Genomic DNA, 12,500 nt, shown 5'->3' with positions numbered 1-12,500 from the left:
AATATGGTCTTAAATCTGCTGCTATAAAAACATTTGTTATTGCTTTAGCCCTGCCTGACTCGCCGAGGAGAGGCTGCTTGAATGCGGTGGGAGCTGTGTTTGTTCGTCTTTCTCTTCGTTGAAGCGATGTTATCCATTGTTGTATCGCACGGCGAAGCCTAAATGTTCCCAAACGGGAGATCTTAACGAGGCAGGAGGGTCTTCCGGCTCTGGCTTTTGCATGTTGTGGTAGCCCGGTCGCTGCTAGCATGCCGTGTGTTGTGCCTCAGTGTGCATTGTTTACACCAGTGTTTTTCAACCTTTTTTGAGCCAAGGCACATTTTTTGTGTTGAAAAAATGTGGAGGCACACCACCAGCAGAAATCATTAAAAAATGAAACTCTGACAGTAAAAAGTCGTTGTCACAATTGTTGGATATGACTTTAAACCATAACCAAGCATGCATCACTATAGCTCTTGTCTCAAAGTAGGTGCACTGTCACCACCTGTCACATCACACCCTGACTTATTTTGAGTTGTTTGCTGTTTTCCTGTGTGTAGTGTTTTAGTTCTTGCCTTGCGCTCCTATTTTGGTGGCTTTTTATCTTTTTTTTGGTATTTTCCTGTAGCGATTTCATGTCTTCCTTTGAGCGATATTTCCCGCATCTACTTTGTTTTAGCAATCAAGAATATTTCAGTTGTTTTTATCCTTCTTTGTGGGGACATTGTTGATTGTCATGTCATGTTCGGATGTACATTGTGGACGCCGTCTTTGCTCCGCAGTAAGTCTTTGCTGTCGTCCAGCATTCTGTTTTTTGTTTACTTTGTAGCCAGTTCAGTTTTAGTTTCGTTTTTCTTAGCCTTCCCTAAGCTTCAATGCCTTTTGCTAAGAGAACTCACCTTTTGTTTATTTTTGGTTTAAGCATTAGACACCTTTTTACCTGCACTCTGTCTCCCGCTGTTTCCGACATCTACAAAGCAATTAGCTACCGGCTGCCACCTACTGATATGGAAAAGTATTACACGGTTACTCTGCCGAGCTCTAGACAGCACCGACGTTTAACAACAACACATAACTTCCATCCATCCATTTTCTACCGCTTGTCCCTTTTGGGGTGGCGGGGGGTGCTGGAGCCTATCTCAGCTGCATTCAGACACATAACTTGCAGACTATAATTACTGGTTTGCAAAAAATATTTTTAACCCAATTAGGTGAAATTAGATCATCTCCCACGGCACACCAGACTGTATCTAGTGTGCCGCGGCACAGTGGTTGAAAAACACTGGTTTACACAACGTGCGGTGCGCTACTTAATATGTCCGTGTGGAAACTCGTTTGGTACACCTCCGAACCGAACCCAATCCCCCGTACCGAAATACAATACAATAAGTTTTACATCATCTTAGGTTTGTTCACGTCTGATATGTTTTCCTCATATAATAAATGGAGTACACAGTTCCATCTGAGCTGACCTTATTATTGGATTTTTTTTTGTTTTATGGTTCATAAACAATAGGAGGATGCCCTGTGGGATATATCGTGCTGCGCTGCGCATTTGTACTTATCAAGAGCTTTCATTTAAAGGGCCCACACAACCCTTTTATGGGTTACTAGCAGTTGAAACCAGGACAGGGAGCGTCCTGCTGCAGTCCTCTCACCTGTCTGTTTTCACCAGGAAAACGGGTGTGGAAAGACTGGACCCAATAAGAGCTGGTGTTTGTTGACAGCATCTCCACACTCAAAAACTGCTAGCTGGTGTGATGCTAATGAGCTCAGTCCCAAAAAACACGAGCTGGTATCCCCTTTCGCCTGTGATTGCCTTTTTTTTTGTGTTACCAAGCAGGAAAGAGGGGAAGAATTCAGCCGCGCTGCCAGAAATATATTTTTTTTAAGTTTCAGCACCGTTTCAACTGACAGGTCTTCATTAATATTAACAAGTGTTTTTTTTCGCTCTGATATACTGCACTTCATTCTTCACCAACAGAGCTTCTTTATTATTCTATTTACTAGATCAGGGGTCGGCAACGCGCGGCTCTAGAGCCGCATGCGGCTCTTTAGCGCCGTCCTAGTGGCTCTCTGGAGCTTTTTCAAAAATGTATGAAAAATGGAAAAAGACGACGGGAAAAAAATATATTTTTGGTTTTAATATGGTTTCTGTAGGAGGACAAACATGACACAAACCTCCCTAATTGTTATAAAGCACACTGTTTATATTAAACATGCTTCACTGATTCGAGTATTTGGCGAGCGCCGTTTTGTCCTACTAATTTTGGCGGTCCTTGAACTCACCATACTTTGTTTACATGTATAACTTTCTCCGACTTTCTAGGACGTGTTTTATGCCACTTCTTTTTCTGTCTCATTTTGTCCACCAGACTTTTAACGTTGTGCATTAATGCACAAAGGTGAGTTTTGTTGATGTTATTGACTTGTGTGGAGTGCTAATCAGACATATTTGGTCACTGCATTGCTGCAAGCTAATCGATGCTAACATGCTATTTAGGCTAGCTATATGTACATATTGCATCATTATGCCTCATTTGTAGCTATATTTGAGCTCATTTAGTTTCCTTTAAGTCCTCTTAATTCAATTTATATCTCATGACACACTATCTGTATGTAATATGGCTTTTAATTTTTTGTGGCTCCAGACAGATTTGTTTTTGTATTTTTGGTCCAATATGGCTCTTTTAACATTTTGGGTTGCCGACCCCTGTACTAGATTATATCTGCTCACAATTAGAATGCATAGACTATGGAAATTGTACTTGTTTAAAAGACAACTGCAATTTATTTTGGGAATCTTGCCCATCATTCACAATCCTTACACAAGACTAGAACACTTATGTTATTATTTTTTTATGCATTCAAAGTCGTAAAATACGGCAAGCAAGGGGTGGCTAACAATGCAACTAATGAGAATACTCTATTGTGCCCATAAAGCCCGCTAAAAAACATCCAACAAGCGCCAACAATACTCCATTTACATGTCGGGACCTGAATACTCACAAGTATTAGTAATTTTGTTATTATAAGCACTAACACAGACAGATTATTTTTAGTGGTGCAGTGATCACAGACAGCTAACTTCAGGTACATACTCAAAGTTCGTACAGCCACACACACATTCACTGTACAAACATACATATACACATACTCAGTGGCCTAGTGGGTAGAGTGTCCGCCCTGAGATCGGTAGGTCGTGAGTTCAAACCCTGTCATACCGAGTCATACCAAAGACTATAAAAATGGGACCCATTACCTCCTTGCTTGGCACTCAGCATCAAGGGTTGGAATTGGGGGTTAAATCACCAAAAATGATTCTCGGGCGCGGCACCGCTGCTGCCCACTGCTCCCCTCACCTCCCAGGGGGTGAACAGCGGGATGGGTCAAATGCAGAGGACACATTTCACCACACTTAGTGTGTGTGTGACAATCATTGGTACTTTAACTTTAACATACATGTACATATACATTCACTGCATATGCACATACTCTACATATACAAGTACATATACATACATACACTCATGCACATAATCACGTTTCATCAAACATAAATTAACGTTGTTACCCTAGGGTAAACTAGGTAACACATGGCATACTGACAAAGCTTAACCTATTGTTACTACAAAGTTTGTATAACAATCTACAGGGTTAATGAAGCTAGCTTCTAATTCTTCCCCTCCGTTTTTCTGCTTTCTTTTGTATCTGTAGTTATCATTACGTATATGTATTGTTGCATTTGAACAACTGTATTGTTGGTAATAGAGGTAAATTATTGGTATTATTCATTATCAATAGCGCTTTTTCTATTGGTATTTGCATTGCTCCATTTGTAGTGTAATAATGCTCATTGTCATTTCTGTGTTATTATTTATTTCACTAACTGCTTCTTTGCTATCACTTTGACTATCATGTTTGTACACGTCGTATTTAGAGATAGATAGTACTTTATTGATTCCTTCAGGAGAGTTCCCTCAGGAAAATTACAATTCCAGCAGCAGTGTGCAGAGTTGAGATGGAATTTAAAAAGTAAATATTGGGGGTATAAATAGAAAGAAAATAGAAACATATTACAATAAGAATACAAATAAAAAGCAACAATGAGAATACAAATATAACAGTAAAATAAGAATATAACAAGAGAAACCAGACAGTATTGACCATGTTATGAAAAAGTATTGCACTGTTATTGTTTTGCATTCCCTGTCATCCGAGTACCCTCCCTCCCCCCCAGAGAGGAGTTGTACAGTCTAATGGCGTGTAGGACAAAGGAGTTTTTGAGTCTATTAGTCCTGCACTTGGGATGAAGCAGTCTAGCACTGAACAGGCTCCTCTGGCTACTGACAACGGTATGCAGAGGGTGACTGGCATCATCCAGGATGCTCACTAGTTTCTCCACAGTCCTCTTCTCTGCCACCGTCACCAGTGAGTCCAGTTTTAGTCCGATCGTAGAACCGGCCCGCCTGATCAGTTTCTCCAGTCTGGAGCTGTCCTTCTTAGATGTACTGCCCCCCCACACCCAGCACACTACGATGTAGTACAGAACACTGGCAACCACAGACTGGTAGTACATCCACAAGAGGTTTTTTTTACAATTGTTGAAGGAGCGCAGCCTGCTCTGTCCTTTCCTGTGCAAGTGGTCCGTGTTAACAGTCCAGTCCAGCTTATTGTCCACCCACACCCCGAGGTACTTGAATGAGTCCACGGTCTGTACCTCGACTCCCTCGATCACGATAGGTTGTGACTTTGGACTCGACCTCCCAAAGTCAATGACCAGCTCCTTGGTCTTTGACGGATTGAGCTGCAAGAGGTTCCTGTGGCACCAGTCAGCAAAGTCCCTCACCAGGCTCCGAAACTCCTCCTCTCCGCCGTCCCTGATGCACCCGACGATGGCTGTGTCATCCGCGTACTTCTGGATGTGTCACAGCTCTGAGTTGTAGCAGAAGTCAGCGGTGTACAGGGTGAAGAGAAGAGGGGTCAGCCCCGTTCCCTGCGGTGCTCCGGTACTGCTGATGTCCTTCAGTCTGACGTACTGTGGCCTATCGGTGAGGTAGTTCGAAATCCAGGCAACAGGATTTCGAACTACCAGGCAACAGCAGGTATTTGCTGATGTTGCTCTAATGTTGTTGTTGTTGTTGTTATTGTTGTGTTTACTGTTGTTGTTTTTGTCTCTCTGTCTTATCCCCCTCTCGTCCCCACAATTTCCCCCTCTGTCTTCCTTTTTAACTAGCCTGTGCTGACATATTGAGCTGCTGCATCGCCTCTGAGTTGGTGAAAGTTAGTTCTAGATTATAAATCATGTCTCTTACCTGGATAGTAAAAGGTTGTGGACATAAACCCACAAGTTGGTCAACTTTGACATCCAACTTGGCGATACAAATGCGAAAAACAACACTTTTTTTTTTTTTACCCTTTGTGAGGATTATGATGAATTGTTGATGTAAAGAGGAAGATATAAACATCCCATCGTCTTTATCCCAGTGAGAGCAGACTATGTACAGTAAGTGATTGTTTTATTATGTTTGTATATCTTGTTTAGCACTTAGCAATACTGCTACATGATGCTTAGTGTTTGACTAAAGCTGCATCTGTTTAGCACACAGCTTCTAAAACTTATATTCAGGATCAAAAATAGAAGTTTCTGGATCATCATTTGTCCCAAAGTAGTCTTTTTTGTCTCTCATCAAGTCTGCCAAGATTAGTAGTGTTGCTGTTGAAGGGAAAGTGAAGGTTATGATGTGTCTGTGAAACTAATATGCCACTGTATGCTTAAAATGATCAAAATATGTAAATATTACATGTTATTATGAATGTTACTACATTACATACAGTATATACTTACAGCGTGTATATCAAACTTTGATGGCAGTTTTTGGATGTTTTTAGAGCGCTTTAACGGCGGAATAGAGCAACTCTCATTGGCTCCATTGTTAGCTGACTTTTGCTAGCATTCATTTACAAGTTAGAATGCTTAAAAAGAGAAAAACATGTGTGTCATGTGTGTTCTTGTTTTACCTAAGGATTGTGAATGACAGACAAAATTAAATAAAAAAGTGCAGCTCCCCCTTTAACACTTTTGTATCCAATATCTTGCCCTGGAGAAATGCCACTCGGACCGGCGTCGTCCGTCAAACTGGCATCTCAGACAGAACACTCGACTAAAGGGCCACGCTCCATTGGCATGACATCCCCCGGCTGCGCTGTCAGCCTCCCTTCGTCTCCCTTTCATTTTCTGAAACACGGGGAGCGCAAGCACAATGTGTTCAAATAAAAATGTTTTAAAAGTGTGGATAGTCTCAGGTGCATACTACAAAGCCATGTGACCAACAAGGGGCGTGGACCAAAATAGACCTCAAGACTTCATTTACAGTATACATTCTACAGTAAAATACTGTGGACTAGGGTTGTCCTGATACCAATATTTTGGTACCGGTACCAACATGTATTTCGATACTTTTCGATACTATTCTAAATAAAGGAGACCACAAAAAAATTGCATTATTGGCTTTATTTTAACAAGAAATCTTAGGGTACATTAAACAAATGTTTCTTATTGCAATCAAAGAACAATTTTGTCCTTAAATAAAATAGTGAACATACTAGACAACTTGTCTTTTAGTTGTAAGTAAACAAACAAAGGCCCCCAATTAGTCTGCTGATCTATGCAGTAACATATTTTGTCATTTTGTCAATATTATGAGGGACAAGCTGTAAAAATGTATTATTAATATACTTGTTCATTTAATGTTAATATCTGCTTATTTTCTGTTTCAACATGGTCTATCTACACTTCTGTTAAAAAGTAAGCATCACTTATTCTTCTGTTGTTTGGAGACTTTACATTCGTTTTGGATGATACTACAAATTTAGGTATCGATCCGATACCAAGTAGTTACAGGATCATACATTGGTCGTATTCAAAGTCCTCATGTGTCGAGGGACGTATTTTCTGAGTTTATAAACATGATATGAATTAAAAATAAAGGAAAAAAGATTTTGTGACGATACAAAATATTGATGTAATCATTGTAGTATCGACTAGATAGGTTCTTGTACTTGGTATCATTACAGTAAATGTCAGGTGTAGATCCACCCATGGCATTTGTTTACATTCAGGACTGCTGTCTCTTGTTAGCTATCGTATCCTCCTACGGTGTGTAGTGAAGCATGTTTAGCTATTCCTCGTCCTGCAGGGATGATACTCATAAGAAACGTACTTTATTTGTCGCCATGGAGGCAAGGATTAGTGATTTAGAAGAAGCTAAAACACTGCCGACTGCGGATGGATGTTAGCTGCTAGCTAGCTAGCCATGTCTTAAAGCACCTCTTCCTGAGTGTGTTTCAGTGTTATAACTTCACCTTTATCGTTACTTTTTTAGGCCAAAATGCGTCCGTTCTCCCTTTTCTGTCTACACACATTGTCTGCTTGTAAGTACTCTGTGTTTGTGCGCTGCCGAACATGCTCATCTGCTCATAAAACCAGCAATGTCAAGACGTTATGATGCGCCGTCATGCCCGTTAAAAATATATATATTGTATATGTGGAACCGGTACTTTTCCAACAGAGTATAGTACCGTTTTTGATTATTTAGTACCGCAATACTATATTAGTACAACCCTAATCTAGACACAGACAGGCCAAACCCAAATGATAAGTAGTTTTTCCTTTTTGTTTACTTATTATGAACTAAACACTTAGTTTTGTTAAAAAATGTGTCACTATTAGGGCGTGGCTATTAAATGTTACTTGATTTGATTCTAATGTCTTTCAAAATGTGTACTGCACATTGTTTTGTGTGAGTTTAGGCTGCTGGATGTGTTTTCTTGAGCGCGCGAGAGCGGCCGGTAGGTTTAAAAAAAGCAAGTGTCTAAAGGCGATTCCTCTTCAAGGGTCTGCGAGCAACCGTGAAAACGAGCGGACGGGAACAAACACTGCAGCTATTTGTGGCCGCGGCCCTTCCAGGCCCGTTAAATCTGAATCATTTCTTAATCTGGTCCCGTTAGCGTTGACGTCAGCCTGCTAAATGTGTTTCGGGCAAAGTTTGAATACACAAAAACAGCGAAGCGCCTTTTGGAGCGCAGCAACTTAAATACCTGGAGCCTTGAAGTGATTGGCCTAAATAACAGACACACTTGTGCAAAGATGGTGCAACCCTCAGTTAAAATGTGCAAAAAAAATAAATAAAAAAAGAGACTTTGTCGACCGTGCCCCTGGTTCTATTTGGGTATGTGAATATACAGATGTGCTGATGAAGGTGCGCCTGAGGCAGATGTGCTAATCTGCACAGATAATATCAATGTTGAACTTGTTTTCAACTTGCAACTGGGACTGATGAAATGCTTCGCCATACGTGACACAGCACAGAAAACATGGCCGCTGTTTCTGCCTCCGTTTTCGAGCCCTTGCCCCATTTTCTGCAGAAGGTTTCAGGAAATCTGCATCGCAATGTATATTACGGCCTCTTTTGATAACAATATACAGTGGAACTTCAATTTATATACACTATATCAGGGGTCACCAACCTTTTTGAAAGCAAGAGCTACTTCTTGGGTACTGATTAATGCGAAGGGCTACCATTTTGATACACACTTAAATAAATTGCCAGTAATAGCCAATTTGCTCAATTTACCTTTAACTCTATGTTATTATTAATAATTAATGATATTTACACTTAATTGAACAGTTTAAAAGAGGAAAAAACACGGAAAAAAATGACAATTAAATTTTGAAACATAGTTTATCTTCAATTTCGAATCTTTAAAATTCTGAATTCAACCGAAAAAAAGAAGACAAAAATTTAAAACATTTATGGAACATCATTAGTAATTTTTCCTGTTTAAGATTAATTTTAGAATTTTGATGACATGTTTTAAATAGGTTAAAAATCCAATCTACACTTTGTTAGAATATATAACGAATTGGACCAAGCTATATTTCTAACAAAGACAAATCATTATTTCTTCTAGATTTTCCAGAACAAAATTTTTTAAATAAATTCAAAAGACTTTGAAATAAGATTTAAATTTGATTCTACAGATTTTCTAGATTTGCCAGAATAATTTTTTTGAATTTTAATCATAATAAGTTTGAAGAAATATTTCACAAATATTCTTCATCGAAAAAACAGAAGCTAAAATTAAGAATTAAATTACAATGTATTTATTATTCTGTACAATAAAAAAAATTCATTTACTTGAACATTGATTTAAATTGTCAGGAAAGAAGAGGAAGGAATTTAAAGGGTAAAAAGGTATATGTGTTTAAAAATCCTAAAATCATTTTTAAGGTTGTATTTTTTCTCTACATTTGTCTTTCTGAAAGTTATAAGAAGCAAAGTAAAAAAATTAATGCATTTATTTAAACAAGTGAAGACCAAGTCTTTAAAATATTTTCTTGGATTTTCAAATTCTATTTGAGTTTTGTCTCTCTTAGAATTAAAAATGTCGGGCAAAGCGAGACCAGCTTGCTAGTAAATAAATGCAATTTAAAAAATAGAGGCAGCTCACTGGTAAGTGCTACTATTTGAGCTATTTTTAGAACAGGCCGGCGGGCTACTCATCTGGTCCTTACGGGCTACCTGGTGCCCGCGGGCACCGCGTTGGTGACCCCTGCACTATATACTGCCTTTAAGTGTGTTTTTTTACCAAAATAAGGACTTTTGTCGAGACAAGAACCAGGTATTCACGGTTACATTGTTTCTTCTAGAGATTTATACACATTTTCTGGTTTACAAACCATGGTCAAGAACAAAACTAAAGTTCCTAATCAAGGTTCCACTAGATATCGCAATATATGTTTCAGAATATGAATGAAAATGAAAATGGGTTTCAAAGGCTCCTAATCTTGGCTGCTGACGTGTGCAATAACATTGCCTCAATTCAAGTTGTATTATTAATTTGCTTGCTAATTTACTGTTAATAATGGTTACTTTCTGCTGTACCATATCAAGACTTCTCTTAAATAATGCTAAGCAATTATTCTGTTGTCTAAATAATTTACATTAGTTTTGGGCGACCCACACATTTGGGTAAGCACCGTAAATTCGGGACTTCTTTTTTTCTATGCTTTGAACCCTTCGGCTTTTAAACTGGTGCAGCTCATTTATGGACTTTTTTTTGCTGATGGCCATAATACAAATAGTCTTCATAAAACACATGCAAAAAATCTGAAATGGTGTGGGGTTTTTTTTGTACAAGCTTTGTACCGGAGGTAAAAGTGCCAATCTGTCTTCTAATTGTCCATAGCGTTTCTACTCGTATGGATACTTCCCTCAATACTCCAAGCAACGTTTGTAAGTTTTACAAAATAACTCAAACTATTCATACTGACTAAACTGAATGTGTCATGTCAGTCATATTTGTACGTACTATTGTAATGTAATCAAGCTAGCGTCGTTAGCATGAGCTAATATGCTAACAGGTTTACGAGTGTCTGTGTTAGTATTATTAACTTACAATGGCATTATTTTTCTATTGTTTCAGTTTCACAAATTACTCAGTAAATTCCCCAAAACCGTGGCGTTATTGAGTCTATTTAGCTGATTGGAATGCTTGCTTCCATGACGATGACTTTTCTTTTGTTTGATCAGCCGTTTTACTGCCGTGTTACAGACACTGTTTGGAAACAATTAAGGTGTGTGAATAAACGATTACAAAATAATTCTGTGGAAATAACTCATTTCACAACTTATATTTCTGCAACTTATCGTCTGGTGTGACTAATATATATATATATTTTTTGTTCAAAACTTTAGTGGTTGTGGCTTATATACTTGTGTGCTCTATAGTCCAGAAAATATGGTGGTTACAGGAACAGAATTAGCCACACCACTGTTCATTGTAAATCATGTAAATTATGATGATATCATATTTACCCCACCCCACCTTAAGCCACACCCCCACCTCCACAAGTAGATTGGCAATTTGTGGGAAACCCTTTGAGATTCATATAATTCCTGTTTGACTAACTTGTTGGCAGTAGTTTAAAAAAAGAAAGAGTGTTCCTATTGTATAGTGTTTTTTCCAAATGTAGTACTTTTCACAAAATTGTTTACTGCAAAAGATGCTGCTTCCCAGAAATATACACAATAAGATTATTAGAGAATGGATAAGTCTGGCCCCAGAGTCTTATATCTTTGGAAATGTAGCCCCCAGAACAATTTTCTTGAATAGTCCTGAAGCAAAGCATTCATCTTGAAACACTGCCCCTCCTGCCATGGCTCTTATCATGCCCTTTATAATGCTTCTCCAACATTTGTTCTTGATTTGGCAACCCAGCAGCAAAAATATCACCTGAATCGTTCCAAAATTGTCCGGGTTCTGGTAGCCCTTTCAAATTTTATGTACAAACGTTTGTACGACTTCCGCGAGTGTCCAGGGTTTGGTCGTGTTTTCCATTCTACTCACGCTAAAAGTTAACTTTGTGCTGCATTTCCAGTACACCAAGATGGAAATAAATCCTCCCACCTTAATATACAGACAGTTCATTTCAGTCGGCCAAATTAGTTTTTGGAGTCAGAGTTTAACCAAAAACAACACCGGAGTGGGCGGCACACTCTGGTCCTTTGACAATGGAGAACACAAGCTCGGAAATCCTACTGGGAGCAATTTCTGGAAAAAAGGGTAACCGTTGCCAACATGTTTTCAACTCCAACATATAAACAGTATTTTCTTTTGCATTTGATCAGAATCATAACAAGCTTGACTAACACACAAGTCATTTGACTTGGTAGACTTTGGAATTGCGTGATCCGCCGATACACGTGAGTGCAACAGAAATGCTTGAATGTCCAGGGTGAATGGAGTGTGTGGATGTTGGAACGGTTCGAATTGGTTGAGAAATGTGGGATATGGAGAGGTTTTTATAATGCCATTTCATTGTCCATGGGGAGGAAATCCCGGGAAAATCTGACATTTTGGGAAAGGGAAAAGTTTGAGTTTGAGTTTGATATATCTGAAGATGGTGGATGGTTGAAAAGTAGGATTCAGGTTTAAAAATGGCGCAAAATTTTTGAGAATTTATTGCATTACAGAACTATGAATACCTCCATTCATTTGAATGGGAATTTCCTGGAAATGTCATGAAAAACTGAAATTTTTGAAAATAGTTATACGAGCACAATTGTCCTTGATGATATGAACAGGTTGGTGTTAGAATTTTTTTGAATCGGTTTACAAATGTTGACATAGTAACAGTTTGAATTGGGATTGGGTATTTCGGAATTCCTGGAATTCCAGGAAAACCGGGGATTTGTACGATTAAAAATAGAAGCATTTGTTGTCTCGAATAAGAAGAATGTTTTGAAGGTGGAATGGTCAAAAACAGTTGGAAAATGTGGACTATGAAAACTTTCCAAGAAGATTGTAAAAATAAAGACTTTGGAAAAGCGGGAATTCTAGGAATTCCTGGAATTTTTTTGGAACTTGGGTAGTTTGATTGTCCAGGGTGAATGGAGTGTGTGGATGGTGGAACGGTTCGAATCTGTTGAGATTGATTGATTGAGACTTTTATTAGT

This window comes from Entelurus aequoreus, linkage group LG14 (assembly GCF_033978785.1).
Source record: "Entelurus aequoreus isolate RoL-2023_Sb linkage group LG14, RoL_Eaeq_v1.1, whole genome shotgun sequence".
Classification (NCBI taxonomy): Eukaryota; Metazoa; Chordata; class Actinopteri; order Syngnathiformes; family Syngnathidae; genus Entelurus; species Entelurus aequoreus.
Note: the sequence above shows the minus strand (reverse complement) of the source record.